At 44.0% G+C, this 20,880-nt stretch overlaps 1 long non-coding RNA gene across 3 annotated transcripts in view; it reads right to left on the bottom strand.

The window, feature by feature from the left end:
* LOC128350349 (uncharacterized) overlaps positions 1–20,880 on the bottom strand; it is a 159,879-nt gene that overhangs the window by 91,939 nt on the left and 47,060 nt on the right. The window contains exon 2 of one of the 3 annotated variants that reach the window (XR_008319280.1): positions 18,123–18,276. The exons of the other annotated variants lie outside the window; for them this stretch is intronic. This is a non-coding gene — a long non-coding RNA (uncharacterized LOC128350349). The remainder of the gene's footprint in view (positions 1–18,122; positions 18,277–20,880) is intronic. 3 annotated transcript variants of the gene reach the window in all.

Here is a 20,880-nt window from a genome sequence, read left to right as displayed (position 1 = left end):
GCCCTCACCTATTTCCCACAGCCCTTTTTCCTCACCAGCTTTTTATTTTATTTTATTCAGTGGTTATTTTTTGTGGGTGGGTGGGCAGCTGGAAGGCTGCTCATTCTGCCTTCCCCCCACCCTGGCTGTGCCCGCCTGCCACTGGTCAAGTAATGGGTTTTTTTCCTGACCAGTGTGTGTGGCAGAAGATTCTCTTCAGGACAATGAGGGCTAACCGTTTTCTTTTTGGTGCCCCCTTTGTCCTTTGCTTTTGTTAAATAGGGCCTCCTTTCTGGTTTGGGTTGAGGGGGGCATTTTTTCTGTCTTTTTTTTTTTTTTTGCAAATTGTCTCTTGTTTTTCAGGTTGTTTCTTGTTTCCACAGGTTCCCTTCCTTAGTTGCCACCAACTGTATTGTTATTGTATTGTTGTGGTGTTGTTGGTGTTGTATTGTCATGGGTGGAGTGGGCGGGAGGTTTTTTAAACTAGGTTTTTTTGGATAGGGTTTTTTAGAAACCCCCTCTCAATTTTTTAAGCCCCCAGGGTTTGGGAATGTCTGTGTGCTGTGTGGCGAATAGAGTTTGCAACAGGCAGAGGTGGGATGGGTCCCCAAGCTGGTGCAGGAGGCTGAGGTGGGGGGCAGAGAAGATGGCATGGGGTCCCACAGGTCCCCATTGGTGATTTCTTTGCCCCAGGTGAGGCAGTGGTGCAAAGGCTCTCCTTTCTGGAGGAGCCTGCTGCTGCTGAGTCAGGTTCAGGACCAGTGGCCAGTCCATCGGGTGCACAGCCGGTGCTGCCACCCTGTGCGGAGCCTGGTGGTCGAGGGCAGGGACTTGACAGCTGGCAGTGCAGAGAGATTTTCCCACCCTCTTGCGGCCCCTCCAATGCTCTTCTCACCATTCAGTTGGGGGCCCCCCAATGATGCCCAGGTCATCACGGAGTCCAGTTCTGGGTCCTCCCAGTCTGGCTCCAAGGTGGAAGGGACTGCTGCAAAGGTGGAGGCACCTCCTCTTCCAATGAAGTCGGGACATTCTTTTTCCATGCAGGGTGGAAGGGTGGTTGGGTGACAGTGGTTGGCGACCACCAGCATCCCCACTAAGCCCTCTGTCACCCCAAAGGCCCAAGACAATGCCCAGGGCATTGGAGGCCACCCAAAGCAGCAATGTTTGGAGGCATTTTGAGAGCCCTCAAGATGCCCCAACCGCTGCTCACTGTGTCACGGCAGGGCACAGGTCAGTCAGGGCAGGGATGCTAAGCATCTGGGGATGACCTCCATGTGGCAACACATGTGAAGGCATCACCCTGATCTCCTTGAATCTGCTGGCAATGCAACTGTGCCTATTGTGCCTGTGGCTAGCACTGACAATGAAGTAGGGCACACTGCCAGTCAAGCGGTGAACACAGTCATTGGTCAAGAGGCATCCTGGTCATGTGGAGCCATGTCCTCTCACCCTCCTCATAGGGGAGACGATGGTCACTGACGATCAACCGTTTCAGTTGGTCAAGAACACCGGCTTCCACCAGCTACTCCAGATGATAGCGCCTGACTACACATTCCCCTCAAGGACCAGCTGGAACATGGTCCCCTCCCTGTACAGGTGGTGCAGGGACCTCATGTCAGCCATACTGCGTGCTGCACTGGCTGGCACCAGTGTGCATTTCACCACTGATCTCTGGGACAATGTGAGTGGAATGCACAATGCTTTTCTGGCCCTAACTGCTCACTGGTGGGGCCCAGAGAGAGAGGGGACCTCCAGTGCTGCCTCTGGCTCCAGCACGTCCCACTCCACATTTTGGCAGAGGTGGGCCATCTTGCACATGGAGACCTTGGATGTCAAGCACACCGAGGAGGAGGTGACAGCCATATTCGGCTGACAAATTGAGGATGGATAGAGGGCTTCATTGTAACAGACAATGGGTCCAATGTCATTGCGGTGGTAGTCAGTGTTGGAGTGTGCAAACATCTGTTGCATGGCTCACACGTTCAACCTGGCTGTGAGGGATGCCCTTGACCTCAAGGAGGTGAAGACATCCAGGGAACAGGGCCACCCCATGTTAGGTGCTGTTGCTGCCACAGCTGTGCTTGTGGACAGGCCCACAAGACTGCAGTTCACTTCTACCAGAGTGAGAAGTCCAGGCACCTGCTTCATGAGTGGCAGCATGACCATGGCCTTCTGCAACATCTCATCCCTACAGATGTAGTTACCCGATGGAACTCCACCTTTCTCTTGTTCCAGCGCCTTTTCCAGGCCCTTGACAACCTGGCAAGGAATGAGGCCTTGGGCACGTGAGACCTATCCAAGGCAGAGTGGACACTCATGTCCGAGATGGTGTTGTCACTTGAGCCCTTCCTGATTTCCACAAAGAGCTTGTGTGGCAACACCACTCCTCTGAATTAGGCTCTGCTCTCCTCCTGGAGAAGCTGAGGGGTGAACTCTTGCTGACCATGCCAGAGGGGCATGCTCTGTCTGGAAGGCTGAGGACTGGGGTTGTCAACAGGCTGATAGATTAGTTGGGTGACAGAGAGCAGTAAGTCCTGTTTTGTCTCTGCGACCTGACCATCAAGGGCAATGTCGTTTGTGCGGATGTCTTGCCCAGGTGGAGGGACGTCCGGGTCTATAGAGTTAGGGAGGAGGAGGTCATGAGGACCTGAAGAGACTAGGAGGGTGGTGATGCTGCACCTTCTGAGTGTGCGCTTTGCCCGTTTCCCCCCAAGGAATTGTTAGTTACTGTCCTTTTAACAGTCTGTCAGAGTGGATTCTGGGATATAAAATTCTTCAGATTAGGGGTTCATTGAGAGAACTCATATAGCAGCAAGTCCAAATACAAATTAGATTATTGGTTGATGTATGAGTTCTCTCAATGAATATCTATGAAGAACTTCTCATATATACCTAGGAATCTACTCTGATAGACAGTGTGTTAAAGAGGCCAGAAACTAAAACATTCCTTGGGGAGGGGGGGACACCATAAAACCCACCAGCTTGGGGCTCTCTGCGAGGAGTTGTGGCACAACCTGTCATGCTCTCAAACCCACTTTGGGGTGCTGAGGCACCCCAAAGGGGGAATGGGGCTGCCTCAAATTCCCATTATTCCCTATGGGAGAAATGGAATAATTGGAAAAACTTTCATTACATACCACAGGAGCGTCCAATTGCTTTGGGGTTCAGGTGCTCGTTGGCACCTCTGGGTGTATACCACTCAACCTAGTTTTTTGCCCCTAGGTGCTCTGCATAAGGAATAATGGGTCAGTTTGAGTCCCCATTATACCCTATGTAGAACCTTTTAGAACCAGTTCAAATTGGGTTCGAATTTGAACTGAACTGGGGGGGGGGCAGTGGTGGTTTCTGAGCAAAACCAAAACTGAACCTACCCACCCTGGTTCAAAGCTGTTTCAAATTCGAACCAAACAAGTCAAGCCAATTTTGTGCACATCCCTACTTATAAGATGGGAACCTGACATCAATTGAGGGCACTCTTTTACTAGGTTAAAATGTTTTAAATTAATTAATCTAACCAATTAATTGTCTACACATTTCAGCCCTAGCTATCAACCCATTAAACCTTAAAAGTTAGGTTAGTAAGTCAGTTTTCTGGCCCACCATTTAATTAAATAAGTGCATTTAAACATACTTCTACACCTCCATGAAGCCTTTTGAAGAAAATCTGAAATCTTTTGTTTCAAAAAGCTTGCAATTTACCACTAAACTATAATGCCAAAGCTGAAAAGATAATGAGGTTCTGCACATGACCAAATTAGCAGGGGGGAGGGTGGGTGGGTATGTGCATCCCCCTTGAGATGCTAATTTGTAGGAAGATTTTTTAATGTGAGTGAACATTCAAAAATGCAACCCCCAACATTTACAGTCTGAAAAGGTACTGTCCAGAATTCTGCCACCTCACTCTGCACATCAAGTTGAATGGCTCTTTCTTTCACGATTTTTTTAACAAAGCTTCCTTGGTGCTACAGAAGCATTGGTGCTTCTGAAAAGTTGAGTTAACTCAGCTACACCACTCATGCAGTGGAGGGGGGCAAAATTGACAACTTCCCCGTCCCTAGGAAGTGTTCCGTGTCACCCAAAAATATGTCCCTGAGGGTTGTATAGCCCTCAGGGACATATTTTTGAAGGCTGGAGGCTTCCAAGGAAAGTAGAGGTTGTCAAAATTTGCCCACCTTGTGGAAGCACTAGGCAGCATTATTCTGGAACTTTTCAGAAGTACTGGTGCTACACCAGTGCTTCTTTTGTAACACTGGTACTTTGTTAGTCTGTGTGGCAGTCACTGTTTGTTTGTTTGTTTGTTTGTTTAGATTTATATCATGCCCTTCTTCCAAATATTTTTTTTAATCCTCTGACAGCTGTTAGGCATCAGCATTTATTTTCACTTTAGAAAGACATCTGCCTGAGAGACCATTCCAGAAGAAGTGTGGGATTTGCATCATGTATTCAGAAACCTTTGGTCTGTTTTCAACTTTTTATCAGCAGGATTATTTTTATCTTCACACGAACCCTGTGAGGTAGGTTAGGCTTAGAGAAAAATGATTGGCCCATCACCCAGTAAGCTTCATGGCTGAATGAGGATATGAATCTGGGTTTCCCTGCTTCTAAACAACTTCCATTGTTGATTTTATTTGTTCTATAGACTGTCCCTTTTTGTTATCTATATTATTAATTCTCCTGAGTGTGCCTTAGAATGTGCATCCCTGCGCCTGATTGGCTGAGGTGCACCAGGAGGCAAATGGCGGGCCAGCCATGGAGACAAGTGGCGGTGGCGGGCCCAGCCCAGCCACAGAGGCCAGGCAGCAGCGGCGGCACGCCCAACCGCGGAGTTGGATGGGGAGAAGAGGGAGTACGGGAGGGCAAGAGAGTGGGGCAGGAGGGAGGGGAGAACAGCCGGCCCCAATGAGCGCACAGATGCTCTGTGCGGGTTGGCTAGTTTTTAGAAATTATTTGAATGATATTGCTCACGTATTTGTCCTCATTATGTGTCTAGGTTCCAAAATTCATGTAACCAAGGAGTCTTTCTCATTTTTCAAAGTCAATTAAGATCAAGCTTAGAAAAGCATCCATGTTTGAATGCTAGGCAATATACTTTTTGAATGCTAGGCAATATACTTTTATCTATTTTAAGCAGCAAGCTCAGTTTCAAAAGCCATAACTCCTGTGTTTACTATCATTGCAAGAATGCAAGTCAGAAATACCCTTTTCCCCTGTTGGCTGTTCTTCTATTCTTGATGCTCTTGGCTTAAAGAGAAGTGTCAGCTGTATTTTACTTTATCATATAAAAAGTTTCAGAATTTAATTAAGGGTCAAGTACCCACAGTAGATAAATGCAACAGCGAAAGCCTATTTCTGATCCCTCTGAAGTCTGCAATCATGAAAATTATTATCATTGAGTAAAACTGGTTTCAGTGATGGTGACTGGGAGATGGAATCGGTGTTAGTCAGCCACAATTTACATAATAATGGGTTCCCAGTTTTCATCAGCACCTTTTGTTTGTACAGCGCTTCCTGCTACAGCAAATTGTCAAAATGTCATTCCTCTCCAATCAGCCAGAAAATATCAACAGTAAACAAGGAACAAGACAAAATCCTCGGATTAAAAAGATGGCAGAAGTGGTAGCAAAAGTGAACATTCCGAGATCTTCTAAGCATTGTTATTCCTGTATCTTCAGTAATACAGGTGGATGGCTTCTGAAATGTGTTATTACTTTTAATAAAGGACAACCAACAGTTAGCAATGCCACTCAAAACATGCCTCGGAGAAAACAGTATTTGTTTCTGCTTGGCTTTGGCATTAGCAAGTATGCCTTTCACTCTCCAAAGAAGAGCAAGGAATCCATACATATATTACTATGATATAATCCAGTTACTACACGTCTCTAATGCAAGTGCCCAGTCACTTTTTTCAGGAGGGATAGAAGCTTGAACAGTCCAATGTTTGCCCTCCTGATCATTTAACCATTTAGTGTAAAACTAGAAGTACACGCAACAATGCCTACAAACAGGACAGGCCATGCTCTCATTACATTTTTTAAAAAATCAGACTCTTCTCCCAAAGAGCTTCAGGTAGCATACATGATTTTCTTGCCCACCCCCCATTTTATCTGCACAACAGAGCTGTGAGACAGGCTTGGCTGAGAGTAGGTGATTTGCTCAAAAGTGCATGCTAGGGTGAGAAGATGGAGGGAAAGGTGGCAATGCTGTGGTTGCCGCATGGGAAGTTGTTTTCTTCAAGAAATGCTGCATCTTCAGGTAAGGTACCCCACCCCGCAATGGGTTGTTTCATTTCCCTCCAGCACATAACATCTGCCACCAAACTTTAAATCTTGGTTTCAGATGTCGGGTGGTGGAGGGAAGTGCAACTTGGCAACCCAACATTGGTGGGTTCACATGACATGCAAGGGGTGGAAGTACCAGCTTGTGTGGGAGAACATACTTGCTGGTAGCCAGTGGCTCACACCAACCTTACTTGCTACCAGTTGTCTGAACCTGCCTGAAAATCAATAAGGCATCAACAACTCCACATCTTCTTCATTACCCCAGTTGTACTGTTTTCCTTGCAGTTACATGTGGGAGGAAATAGAGGGCTGGAAGCATACTGGTGGCTAGAAGGGAGAAATTGAGTTATTTTCTGATAAGGGTTAAATTCTGAGCTAGAGAAGAACTTGGGACATTCTAGTAATCATTGAGGTCATTCTCATGACCAGTTCTACCCAGGCTTGTGCAACCTACCAGGGTAGAGCTAGACATGAGAAGCGTTGGGATTGGTCTTGATCCTGGCACTCCTCAACCGGGTAGCCCGGGTTTGAAACCCAGGCTAAAAGTGAGGCAGGAGGGTGCGTGCGTGCCGTCCTCCCTCACTGTCTGGTTATGTGGACATTCAGGTTGTTGTTAGCCCAAGTATCCATAGAACCAGGAAGGAGGAGCACACAGCAGTGAGGAAATCCCTCAATGCAACATGCTCCTCATGCAGTGTATTGTGGGATGCAGGAGGACCCAGCCTGCTTTCCCCACTCACCCTTGCCACTCCTGGAGTGCTCAGTGCCAGTCATGTGGGCACATGGAGCTCTGGAGCCTGGGAGCAGCTCCAGTGTGGGGGAAGGTAGCCAGGTTGTGTGTTTTTGGTTGTGTTTTTGGTTGTGTGGATGGCCTTCTTTTGTATTTGAGGCAAACATGAGTCACAAAGGTTTGTTCTATTGAACCATGGAATATAAAGTTTGGCAACACTGCCAACAATAGATGGAACAAAGTCAAGAGATGTCCAAAAGGACTTGGCAATGTTGGGAAGTGTTTTAATATAGTTCAAATGTTTATATTGGATCCTTTGCTTGAACATAAATGACAGTGTAAACTTGACTGAAACAAAGATAAAAGGAAGCATCTTGTAGAGCTTCACCTTTGTACATCTATTCATTTTATGTTCACTGCCCACTTTTCTTTTCCTTTTCCTGCCTGCTTCTAAAAATCCTATATACTGTAAATATTTTGGGTTAAGTGGCTAGCCTGAATATGAGTGGCTAGCCTAACAACGATGTGGCAGGGTGGGTCTGAAAGTCTGGCAGAATGTTGGGAAATGGGCTCCATCAGTAGCAATTATCCCTAGGGCTTGTGCTTAGAGGGAATTTATTCCCTGATCAAACTGTGTGCATGTGTAGCTCTGTCAAACGATCAGCAACTGTATTCAGCAACTATTCGGCAGAGTCAAGGATGTGGGGAAATGAAGTCTAGGCCCCCACCAAACAGCACCAGATTTTGTATAGTGCTATATTCATACTACAGCAACACTTGAATTGGGAAAGTAATCTTGCTTCAGCTCCTAGCTGCACACAGAATTTCTCATCAATCTTGGGATATGAGTGCTTTTGCTCCCTAGCTAGCAAAACCATCTCATACAATAAAAACAATTAAACAGCTTAAAATTAATTTCAGTTAAAAGCCTGGGAAAAGAGGAGTATTTTGAAGATCTTCCTTAAAGAAGGAGAATGCTCTTATTTCAACAGGAAGCCTATTCCAAAGCCCCGGGGCAGCCACGGAGAAGGCCCTGTCCTGAGTCACCACCAAACTAGTCAGTGGCAACTGTAAGTGGACCTCTCTGGATGATCTTAATAGGAGACAGGGTTCATGACAGAGAAAGCACTTCTTCAGTACCCTGAACCCAAGCCACTGAGGAGTTTGTAGCAGGCGCGGGCCGTGAATATCCCTCCAGGGGGGTGGTGGGTGGCTTCTTTAAGTGTAAATGGAGCCAGTGCATAACTGACGTATCAGCTGAAGCTGATAAAAAGTGTGCCTGTCTACTGCCTCCACCTTAGAAACCATAGAGAATTTTGGATCTAGGAGCACTCCCAAGCTATGTACCTGATCTTTCAGGAAGAGTGTAACCCCATCCAGAACAGACAGATCTAAACCATCTTTCAGGTCCCGATAGCCTACGGTCAGTACTAGGGATGTAGATGGAACCGATGAGGGTTGGTTTGACAGTGGTGTGTGTGTGTGTGTGTGTGTGTGTGTGTGTGTGTGGCTTTAAGGGTAAGTGCACCCACCCCACCCTTAAAGACACCCCCCCTGCTGTCGAACTTTGAACTGGCCCAGTATTCAAACCAGGGCCAGTTTAAGCTGGTGCGGGGCCTGTAACATATGTTATAAAGGGGTCCTAAATTTTTTAGAATGCACATAAATATTAAAACATAAATTATTTACTTGCATAGTAAAGTAATTCAATTTTTTCATTTGCTGTATTTTGGAGTATGGAAGATCACGCCACAAACTCACACTTACTACAACAGTGAACATTTATATACCATTTTCCAATCAAAATTCTCAAAGTGGTTTACATAGAAAAATAAAGAGTGGATAGACGATTCTCTGTCTCCAAAGGGCTCACACTCTAAAAAGAAAAACGTGGTAGGCACCAGCAACAGCCACTGGACAAATGCTGTGCTGGGCCTTCTCTTAAAAGGCACATTTAGCAGAAAAGGGATACTTTACTGTAATATGGACCAAATAAAACAGGTAAAGTTTTAACTTTAATTCCCAGTGGGAAGCTGGGCGTGCAGGGCCCTCGAAAATGCTACATTTGCCACTATGTTAATCCGCCATAGAGTCAAACCTGTTTGGAGGCTCGTAAAAGGTTCATGCACATCCCTGGTCAGTACATCCGTCTTATTTGCATTCAACTTCAGTTTGTTATCTCTCATCAAGCCTATTGCCACCTCCAGGCAGGCATTTAGGGATGTTATGCCATTTCCTGATGAGGTTGATATAGAGAAATAGATCTGTGTGTCATCAGCATATTGATAACACCCCACAGCTGCACCAAACCTCCTGATAATCTCTCCCAGCAATTTCATGTAGATGTTAAAAAGCATTGGAGACTGTATGGAGTCTTGTGGAAATCCAGACATTAGTTCTTGCTTTGCAGAGCAGCAGCCTCCAAGTGACACCATCTGGAATCTACCAGAGAGGTAGGAACAGAACCACTGTAAAACAGTGCCACCCAATCCCACCTCCTTCAGGCAATCCAGATGGATACCATGGTCGAAGGTATCGAAAGCCACCAAGAGATCCAAAAAGATCAGCAGAGTCAGACTTCCTCGGTCGACAGCCAATTGGAGATCATCCATCAGGCTGACCAGGGCAGTCTCAATGCCATAGCTCACTCAAAAGCTGATTTGAAATGGGTCTAGATAATCTGCATCATCCAATACTGCCTGGAGCTGAGAGGCCAACACCTGCTCAATCATCTTGCCCAACCATGGGAGATTGGAAATGGGTCTGTAATTAGATAACTCCAAGAGATCCAATGCAGGTTTCTTCAAATAAGGTCTAATAACAGCTTCCTTAAGACAAGGAGGCATCCTGCCCACCCTCAGAGAAGCATTTATAATATTTACCAAACCCTCTCTGATATGATTACCAGATGAAATAAGCCAAGTTGGGCAAGGATCAAGACAGTTGGGTACAATCCAACACAGTTCGTCAACATCATCAGGAGTCACAAACTGAAAGTGTTCCAATCTAATCCTCAATGAGGAGTTGCTGGACATCTCCTCAGCACACTCTGTATTAACTGTAGAATTCAGTTTGGCCTGGATATGAGAAATTTTATCCATGAAAAAAACCACTGAAGATATCACAGTGAGTGACTGAAGGTTCCAAGTTCAAATTCAGGGGGAGCCAGCATATACTGTTTTAATTGTTTTAAGTGTTTTTAACTGCTAACTTGGCAAAGAGGCACCTTTTAAACATGGTGATTCTCTTTATGTAGCAGAGAGAGTGTAACTGGCCCTATCCACCAATAGTATAGTACCTCCAGTGACTGTTGCTGGTGTCTGTCTTGTTTCTTTTTAGATTGAGAGCCCTTTGGGGACAGGGATCCATCTTATTTATTTATTATTTCTCTGTGTCAACTGCTTTGGAAACCTTTGTTGAAGCTGAATAGAAAGGTTGTGGTTGTGGTTGTTCGCAATGCATACCAGGCCGACTCCATTATCCATAATCAAGTCATGGATAATCTCAGACTTATTTTGTTCCAACTTGTCATTATAGAGTAATAAAGTGAGGTTCTGTGGGTTATTGGCATTGCTTTCCAAAGTCAATGAGGTTAGTAGGCCTGCTGGAAGGGGAAACAGCAATTAAATTTCTGGATTCCCTTCCACATTAACAGCTCGCTGACCTACCAGCACCATATCTTTGTCAATTCCCCACCATGACTAGAAGAGCTGTCCCAGAGTTGTCCCCAACCTCCCATCTCTGGACAACCCAAGACACATACCTGTAGCAGGCCCAACAAATTACTAGGCAACAATATTGCAGTAAGCAGGAGTCTTTCTTTTAGGAATCCAAAACAATACATTTGGACCCAGCCCTCAGTCCCACCCCAGAAGATTGCCACCAAAGACCGGCCCCCTTTGGCAGCTGACTTTAGCAACTGCCTGCGGGCGGCCCACCCTCCAGTGGGCTGTGCCCCTGGCGTTGCTTTCCTTTATAAGAGCCAAAAGTTTAAAAGCCCAACAGGTGCAGTTCTCACCCGCCCGATCAGGCAAACCCGGCCCAGGTGCAAGATATTACAGCAATTAAAGTGAGCAAAACCCCAGAATAGATAGTGGCCAAAGGGAGAAGTGCACAGAAGCCTCAGCAAGTCCCTCTCCCAATCCAGAAGGGTGGGGTGGGGGAAGTCAGATGAAATAAACTCCCCCCATCCTATCCCACAGCATCTCTTCCAGTCACCTTATGAACTGTCCTCAGCATTGCTCCTGTTTATGTTCCACATTGTGAAGGCACGTGGGAATAATGGAGCAGGGAGGACCAATGTCCCTGAGCAACAGGGCCCAGGGAAGATGCCAAGGTACCTATCCCCCCCCTCCATTATCCTTTCCTCCCCACCCCACTGCCACACTTCCTGCAGCACATTTCCCTCCCACCCTGGTGGAGGCCATGCATGCTAACACGTCAGCCAAACCCCTCCCCATGCACTATCACACCATTGCAGGGGATGTGTATGGTGCTGGGAAAGAATGTGCAGTGGCTTTCCCACCCTTTCCAGTGTTAATGAAACTGCCACAGTGAAGTGCTTACTTCGCTGGCTGCCTGCTTCCTTTTTCCCTGGGCTGCAACCCACCTGTCTATACCCTTGACATGGCAGAAACTATTAGGAGAGGAGAGATGGTCTGGTGGTAGCAAGCATGACTTGTCCCCTCAGCTAAGCAGGGTCTTCCCTGGTTGCATATGAAAGGGAGACTAGAAATGTGAGCACTGTAAGATATTCCCCTCAGGGGATGGAGCCACTCTGGGAAGAGCAGAAGGTTCCAAGTTCCCTTCCTGGCATCTCCAAGATAGGGCTGAGAGAGATTCCTGCCTGCAACCCTGGAGAAGCCGCTGCCAGTCTGTGCAGACAATACTGAGCTAGATGGACCTATGGTCTGACTCAGTATATGGCAGCTCCCTATGTTCCTATGTAACAAAAATTCCTATATTCATCTTTTACTCGCCTGATATGATAAAATAGTTATCTTTACTTATTGCCTTTCCCCTCTTAGCTTCAAGGAAAGGTGAAAATCCAAGCAGTACTATCAAAAGTAATTCAAAGAGGCAAGAGACTGATTTCTCTCTTGGTAAAGTTTTTACATCCTTCTTTCCTATAAGATGCAAAAGAGAGAATAAGCCTTAGAAGACTGATAGTGTTATGGTGGCAGAAGTTTTTGTGAACAAGTGTCAGTGAACGGTAGTTCATGTGTGTGCAAGCATGTGTGAAAAAGAGTCTCTTTTTATATATACTTTCTTAGACACAACCCCACCCCACACACATATATAGCACAGAACACATTATTTGTAAAGGGGGGTGGGCAGAAGCCCATGAGAATGCAAGGGTAGCAGCAGGGCTGTGACATTTCCATGTACAGCCCAAATGTATCCAAGATAAGAACAAGAGTGAGCCACACACAACAGCAATCACTGTGATAATACTATCTTCTTATAATGTAATATGTGTAGTAGGCAAGACACACGGAATTCTGATTAAGACCAAACTGAATAACTTCAAATTTGATGATAAATCTTAGTTCACCTATTTCATACTGGAGCCTCCTCTGAAGTAAATGAAAATGCTGAACTAGAATTTATCAACTAATTCTGTTCTATCCAATATGCAGCAATTATAGCATGCATGGCCTTTTGGTACCACTGTTAACATTTTTGTTGACAGATACAGATCTACCAGTCCATGAAAGCTTATGCCTACATTAAATATGTTAAGTCTTTAAGATGCCACAAGACTTTTTGTCATTTTTGCTGCAACAGATTAGCATGGCTAGCCTTCTGAAATAAATGAATAAACCTTGTACCTGTAGTGGCCATATTTAATGTCTGAAGGAAGGCATTCATTCAAAGAAAGTGGGATACCCTTAATACCAAATGCATGTTCATGGAAACGTATAGCAGCATAGGAAATGCAGCTTAAAAGGCAACTAGTTAGCAGCTGCCACAATGACCTTTATCTGCATCCATGGTAACTGGGCTAAAGATGGAGATCCATTTTATTATTCTCACACCCACAATGTTAAGCCTATGAATCCCATTGCAATTTAATGGCTAAAATCAGAAGGCAGATCTGTGTTCATTGGACCAGTGCCGACATCCTCTTAGCTAATGAGTGCTATAAACATTTTCATGCCAGGAAACCAATGCAAGTGGAAATATTATGCCATCCACCAAACACATACACAAAATGGTCAATGAAGTCAGTTCTTTGCAATCCTTTACACATACTATAATTTCCAGGAACACAACACAGATGACTTCCAGTTTATTTCCAAAAGAAGTCAACGTTCCTAAGCTAATGATGTTTCTTTCTAATTTTCCAGATAGAGGATAGCATTGCTTTTATGCTCCACTTTCATTCATACAGCTATAAGGGATTTCATTCTTATTTCTTCTCTACTTACATTGCCACCTACTAAGCAGAGAATATTAACACAGCAAACTGATGTAACAAGGAATTAAAAAGAAATTTGGTCTACATTTGTACTCTATAATAATTTCACACCTACACTTTATTACCCAGAACTGCTATCCTTGATGAAGTTCCAACACATGAGGACCAAAGTACACAAAGGTCAATGTTTAGACTTTGCAATATTTTTATTTTGACTTAAAAGGAGTTTCACAGTGTGTGTGTGTGTGTGTGTGTGTGTGTGTGTGTTCTAGTTTGATTGCAGCAGTGGTGCTGATAAACAGTCTAATCAAATTCTGAGCATATTTTAAATGACGAGTACTAAAACCATCCAAAGTTTTGGACTGGTGGTAATGCTGAAGTTTAAATAATCCATGTTTACAATTACAAGTTTCTTGAGAGAAGAAATGTTTTATACTTTACAAGGGGTGCAGTTCTAGAGTGAGAGACAAATGTACCCAGGCCTCAGAAGGAGAGGGGCCCACTGGTTAGGTGACGGCTTGTAGGGATGTTCACGGCATTCGATTGCCCAGTTCAGCTCGAATCTGGACCAGACTCGAGCTTCCCCATGAAGCTTGGGCTTCCACCATCGAGCCAGCTCGAGGGGCTTGACGGCTTTACTTATAAAGGGGAATCCAGCAAGGGGAAGTGGGGGGAGCGGAAAATTCTGTCTTTTACCTCTGAAAATCAAGCTGCTGTGCAGTGGGATGGTGGTGGGATGCTTGGTGGGATGGTGTGTGTGGGGGGGTGAAGAAAGGTCTCTTTTTATTTTTTTACCATTAAAAATCAAGCTACTGTGCAATGGGATGGTAGTGGCGGCTGCAGCAGCAGTGGGGTTGGCTGCAGTGTGTGTGTGTGGGGGGGACTCCTTCCACCTGCTTGATAACCTCTCAAATGACAGCCCAGGCCAGTTGTGGGCATTTTGGGCCTCTCTAAGCATGCACACAGGTGCGCAAAAGCTCAAAATGGGCCCCTGTCTCACTGGCATGTTTCTGATCAGCGACCTCTACAGGAAAGGAGGAGGGAGGCAGCAGGGGCGTAACTATAACAGGGCAAGGGGAGACAGTTGTCTGGGGGCCCATTGCCTTGGCGAGACACATGACTGACTCCCGAGGCAAGTCATATGACTGACTCCCCCAGCCATGCACCTGCCCAGGCTTCCTTCAGTTGTATTCATCCTCCGAAATTGATGTGTTAAGATCTGGAGCTACCAGAACAGCATGTCTTTCTCTAGTACCATTAAATGACTTGCATGTCCACAATTTACAAAACCTTAAAAAAAATAATTTAGGATGAGCTGAGCTTCAGTGAGGGGGTGGGGGGCATTTTAAAATCTTGTCTCTGGGCCCACTCCAACCTTGCTACGCCTCTGGGAGGCAGTGTCCCTCCCTCTCTCCTCCCCTCCTGATTGGCTGCTCACTGCTCAGGTTAAGCCCACCCCCCTTCAGCTTGATTGACAGGCTCAGCTGTGGGGGAAATGTTGCTGAGCATCAGCCAGCTAATTACAAGGAGAGGAGGAGGGAGGGTTGTTGCCTGTCACTCCTTTCCCTTCCCTCATCTCCTGAAGAAGCAATAGAACCGGAAATATATTCCATTACAGGCACTTGGTGTCTCTTCTTTTAATCCCATCATTAAAGAGAAGGGGGAATGAGAAAGAAGTGGGATGGCTGAGGTGACAGTGGCCCATCTTCACTTGTTGTTTCAGGGCCCGCTCCAACCTTGCTGCCTTGTAGTTTACATGATACTGCAATAGGTATTTCTCATTTTTGTGTTTCAGGTAGTATCAGACTCCAGGTAGGATGATAAGAAACAGTTTTCTGGCTATACATATATAGCTAAAATGTTAGCCCAGCAGAAGAGAAGGAAGCCTTAATAACGTCTCTTGTCAAGAACTATATATTTCTCTCATGGAATAATGCCAAATATCCTTTGTAATAAAAAGCTTGAACTATTTTGCTAATAAAAGCTGCTTGTTCTGGTAACTGTAAAGGTCAGACAGAAAATAATGTTGCTGGTCCTTATCTTTTAAAATAATGTCATTTTCTATCATTACTATAACATTTGGGGGCAACAAATTACAGAGAAAATAGAAAATATGATGTCCTGACAATAGGCCACTTGACCATTAAAAGGTATTAGATTGAAAAAGTTGTTAGCCAGTTAGAATCCCAAAATGTCACAAATGACAGCAATGTATCCTTGGTAACACTGAGAACCAATGTAATCAGATTCATCACATATATTAAATGACAAGTACTAATTTTAAACAATACTCTTCCAAAGTCTTTGATGATTTTGAAGTTGAAATATTCTGTATACCATTTGAAGATCCTCAGCACAAGAAGCTTTTGATACTTTAAATGACACGGCGGTGTTGAGGTTTTTGTAAGTTAAGATTCATTAATTAATTGGTTAAAAGACAGATGACTAATCAAATGAAAATTATTTAATTGGTTGGCAACTATAAGGGTAATTGTAGTTAGCTCAGTATTATGCATACTTAAGCTTTTTAATATTTCTGACACAAGACGGAAAGGTGTTCTGATTCCAAAGCACTAAGTGATTCAGAAATAAGTTCTAGTAAGTTCCTTGGGATTTACTCCCTCTGTAAGTGTATTTCACTCCACAGGCTAAATTATTTATATCTCAATGGATCTTACCATTCATTTCACTAATATATTAGCATAACAACATTCTAATATGCTTGAATTAAAAGTTGTATCTTTAAAATGAGCTACTTCTGCCCCCAAATACCCCACTCCCTATTTCCACTACCCTATCTGTAGGAAGCAAAAGTGGGAGAGGGATTTCAGCAATCTTAGGGCAGAACATGAAATGGGGAAAGATTTTGAAGGACTTTCCATGGGCAACAGGAGTGGTGGCCTATTTGCAGCCATAATTTTCCCTTGGGAATGCTTCTGGGTAGGGATGTGCATGAACCAGTTTGGCGCCTCCTTAGGAAGCACCAAACTGGCTTGGGCACCCGCAGCCAAACCAGTTTGGCGGAGCAGGAAGCAGTTCCTTTAAAAAGCAGGTAATCAGGTCCTGTGCTGCACCCAGAAAAGTGGTGGGGCATCATAGGAGCAGGTAAGGACCTGTTTACCTGCTTTTTAAGGGAGCAATTCCTTACCCTGCCCGCAGCTGCCCGAGTCTGTTTGGGCTCATCTCAACTTCTGGGAAGGGGCAGTGCTTCATCATCTCATAGGATACATTCTTGGAATAAAAATGGCCTTTTATTTTTGAAGAGAGGGTGCAGACCTTAGACAGCACTCAAGTCCTACAGGCAGTAATGGTAAAAATGGCTTATTTTGTCCATTGATGCCTCTAGATTGACAGGTGTTTTGGAAACCTAGTAAGACAAATTATTTCTACTTGGGAGTGACCCATAACCAAATAGTTTTACTTGACCCTAGGTAAAGGTAAAGTGTGCCATTGAGTCGGCGTCGACTCCTGGTGAACAGAGAGCCCTGTGGTTGTCTTTGGTAGAATACAGGAGAGGTTTACCATTGCCATCTCCCACACAGTATGAGATAATACCTTTCAGCATCTTCCTATATTGCTGCTGCCCAATATAGGTCTTTCCCATAGTCTGAGAAACATACCAACAGGGATTTGAACCAGCAACCTCTGGCTTGCTAGTCAAGTCATTTCCCTGCTGTGCCCTTAGGTGGCTTTACTTGACCCTAAGAGCACTTTATAAAGTCTACTGCGACTTAAAGAGAAAATAGGGAAGTTGGCATACCACAGACCCAATTTGTATTGGGTGTTAATATAATTCTCCTGATTGAAGTGCCAAAACTTGAAAGGGATTTTGAATCTGTCTCTCATCAAGGAAATATGAAAACAAATAATATTTGGGCCATTAAAGCTATTCTATAATTGCTTATGGACACCTAGCATTTGCTGTGAATTGTAGGTAAATCATTTTGTTGTTCCACTATGTGGAGATTTCATGTCCCAGGCTGACATCTGATTTCTGCTGGCTGGAAGCAAATAGCCTCCCAAAAGAACACTTAAACTAACTGTTGCAAGAATGCCTTGACATACTGTAATTATTCTCTTTCAGATCCGAAAATGGTTAGTTCCACAGGACAGAAGGTATTGTGGTGAGATGTGTTTGTAAATACATTCAAAGCCAAAATAACCTGGCTATTAAAGCACTCCATGGGCGGAACAAGACATTATGTTCGACACGGGGCTGCCGCCAAAAATGGCAGCAACCATAAACACAAATTTACAACAAACATAAACACCGGGTACAATCCAGCTAAATGTAAGCATCCTCCAGTCCCATTTATTCTAAAGGCAAGGAATCCTGGCTTAACTCACACACTAACTTCAATGAGACCCAGAATGTTTTCAAATGGTCCACGGTTATTGGAACAGATGATACGGCTGTATCTTTGAAAATAAAATATATTGGAGGCTGACATTATAAATATGAGGGAAATTGCCCCTTGACTCCAGTTGATGATTATTTGTAATAAAACTATTGTTCTGAAAAAGTAATAATATGGAGATAGAAGAGAGTAAGGAACTGGAAGACACTTCTATTGCTTAAGGATTCCACTTTAATCTACTCTCATATAAAATTAGAGTAAGATCTCCAGCTAAATTCTGAATTAGGTGCCTTATCATTTCATAGCCATATATCTGGGACAAGAGACCATATTGAAAAGTGTAGCTGAAGATTTACCTTATCAGTGATAATGTCTTGCATATTCCGTATGTTCTATGTTTCCTATGTTTGATGTAGCTTGCTTCCCAGCCAGCAGGGATAAATGAAAAATCCTAAAAGACAGATTTTTTTCCTTTTCTTTTAGAGATGTAGTTGAAGGATCTGCTGAAGACTGAAAATGAAGGAGAGTTGGCTATGAAGAACTTAAATTTTATGGCAAGGACAGAAAAAACCTTGTATTGCAGCTTTTATAAGATGATGACAACTATGGCTGAAAGGGGGCAAGCCCATGCTTCCCAACCACTGTACTTGACTTTATCGTGTAGAATCAACAAATACATGAAGATTATAATTAACTGTGGAGAATGGTAATCATGGAGTACAGTGCTTTTGCACTTACGCACAATAATGTAAAAGTAACATTTATAAAAAAAGAATCCAGTGCACAGTTTGCTGCCAATGGAAACTGCTAATGTTTGATGATGCCTTCTCTGCCTCACTTCATCAGTGAAATCATGAAGAAGGATTCTAGACATGGGGTTATTGCATGCATCAAAATATGAGGCATTTTAAAAAATATCTTGATAGGCATTTGTTCTTAATATAATTGCCTTCGCTTCACAGCTTAAGCTTAGTGGACTGACCCCTCCACACCAGTGTTTCCTCTAAGGCATGCACATGTGTGCACGCTCACAAGTTTTTGGATGTCTGCTCAGTTAATTTTCGATCCCGCTCAGGTTGAATCAGCAAGGCCCCACTCTGAATGCAGGTGCACACACACTGCTTTGATACTGCTGCCCAGAACAAAACTCATTCCGCACTCAGATGAAAAAAATTAGAGAGAACACAGCTCCACACCATGCACTCCAGATCTTTGTGCTGATAAGATAACAGCTAGAGCTAATCTCAAATTTCAGCTAAGGCCAACTTCGAAGATAATTTGGGGTGGCTTTCAAGGAAGCCAACAAGGAAGTCATATTGGATAAGGCTAGCAAGATTTTCCAGGGATTTCTGCACATGCCAAGTTCATACCTGCTTTTAGCAGAAAAGGAAACTCTGAAGCAATTTGTATGTTCTTCCTCAGGCATAACATCTGAGGAACTGCAAGAGAATCTAAAAGAGTTTCTGCTAGATAACTGACATTTATAAGGGTGGGGTGGATGGGTTGCACACACTAATAACAGGAAACAGGACAGAGGCAAACTGAACCTCAGAATGCACTTGGATGCTTAGATGCATAGATCTTAATAGTTCTCTCAATACAATTTGAATACTAATAACCATGGCTGACATGATTCCGCAGAGTAAGTGGGGCAGACCAAGCAGCATGTTTACAGTGAAGGTTGCTCCAAGCACAGCCAGTGTTTTGTTGAGTAGCTGATCATGCACATAGGAGAAGGGATGAATGCTTTTTGCTGCTCTCTCCTCCAAAAGTACCCTTTGATTTCAGAAATATGTACCTGAGGTCTGTGCAGCCCTGCCTTTTGAAGGGAGGAGAGGGAGCAGCAAAAACCGCTCTCCCTCCACTTGAACACATGATTGTCTGCTCAGCAATATGCTGAGTGAGCTCTAAGCATCCCGCAGTGTGAAGATACTGCTCTTGTTCTGCCCTGCTAACATGTACTGACATGTGCTGCAGAACATGTCAGCCCATATGATTAATTTAATTTAGCTTAAAAAAAATAAACTATTACTTTGATCCAGAGATTCAGTCAGAGTTAGTATGTGAAGATCCAAGCTATCTGGTCAGCTATCAGTCACTCTCCCTCTTCTAATCTACTTCACAGGGTTGTTGTGGATAAAGGGAAGGCAAGAAATGTATATACCACCTGAGCGCCTTTGAGGAAGAGTGGGAAATAAATGTACAACACTGGATTGTGTACATGCTGCCGTGCACAAAGATTCCCTGCCAAACAAATGATTGACTAAACCAGCTCTTAGCAAACCTGCATCACCTGTATCACCTTTTGAATCACAGAAGTGTTGGGAACAAAGGCTGCACTTTTTGGAGCTACCACTTTTTAGGACTGTGTATGAAAACATGGTTTAGCTGCACTAATCACCAGTTGAGGAGGGGTAAGTGGGGGGAGTGGGTTACTGAAATCAGAAACATGCATGCAGCTGGGTAGGAACACTGCCTTCTCCCCAGCGGCACACTTACTTACTGCTTAACTAACAAATGTCATTGAAGTGGTTTCTATTAAACGACATTAAAACCAAAATTTAAAACAATAATAAAAAAAAATACACAAACTAAAAACATTAGCATAGCCAATGAACTGATACAGAGCCAGCAGAAATGAGGATAACTAACAATCACATATTAAAAGCTTTTCAGAAGAGGAAGGCTTTAGCCCAGCACCTAAACTTTTGCAAAGAAGTTGTCAAGCAGATCTTTCTAGAGAGAGGATTCCAAAGATGGGGCCACTACTGAGAAGGCACTCTCCCTAGTAGTCACCTGTCAAACCATTGTGGGTGGTGGCATCCAGACAAGCGCATCTGAAGATGACTTTAATGAACTGGCAGGAACATGTCAGAGATGACACTCCTTCAGGTAGACTGGTCCTATCTTTTAGGCACTAGGGCCCAATCCAGAGGGCAAACTGTATGTTATCCTGTTTCTAAGGATCATATTTGCTGGGTTCAAGGCAAAATGTAAGGTAACGTCTTTGGCTTAATCCATAATCCACTATAATACATCTGTTTTAGAAACTTTATGACCACTGTAGACAGCATTACACCTTACATATTTAGACTGACATTTAGGTTCAGTTCA

The sequence above is a fragment of the Hemicordylus capensis genome, chromosome 3 (assembly GCF_027244095.1).
Source record: "Hemicordylus capensis ecotype Gifberg chromosome 3, rHemCap1.1.pri, whole genome shotgun sequence".
NCBI classification, from domain to species: domain Eukaryota; kingdom Metazoa; phylum Chordata; class Lepidosauria; order Squamata; family Cordylidae; genus Hemicordylus; species Hemicordylus capensis.
Note: the sequence above shows the minus strand (reverse complement) of the source record. Positions and strands in the feature narration are given on the sequence as shown.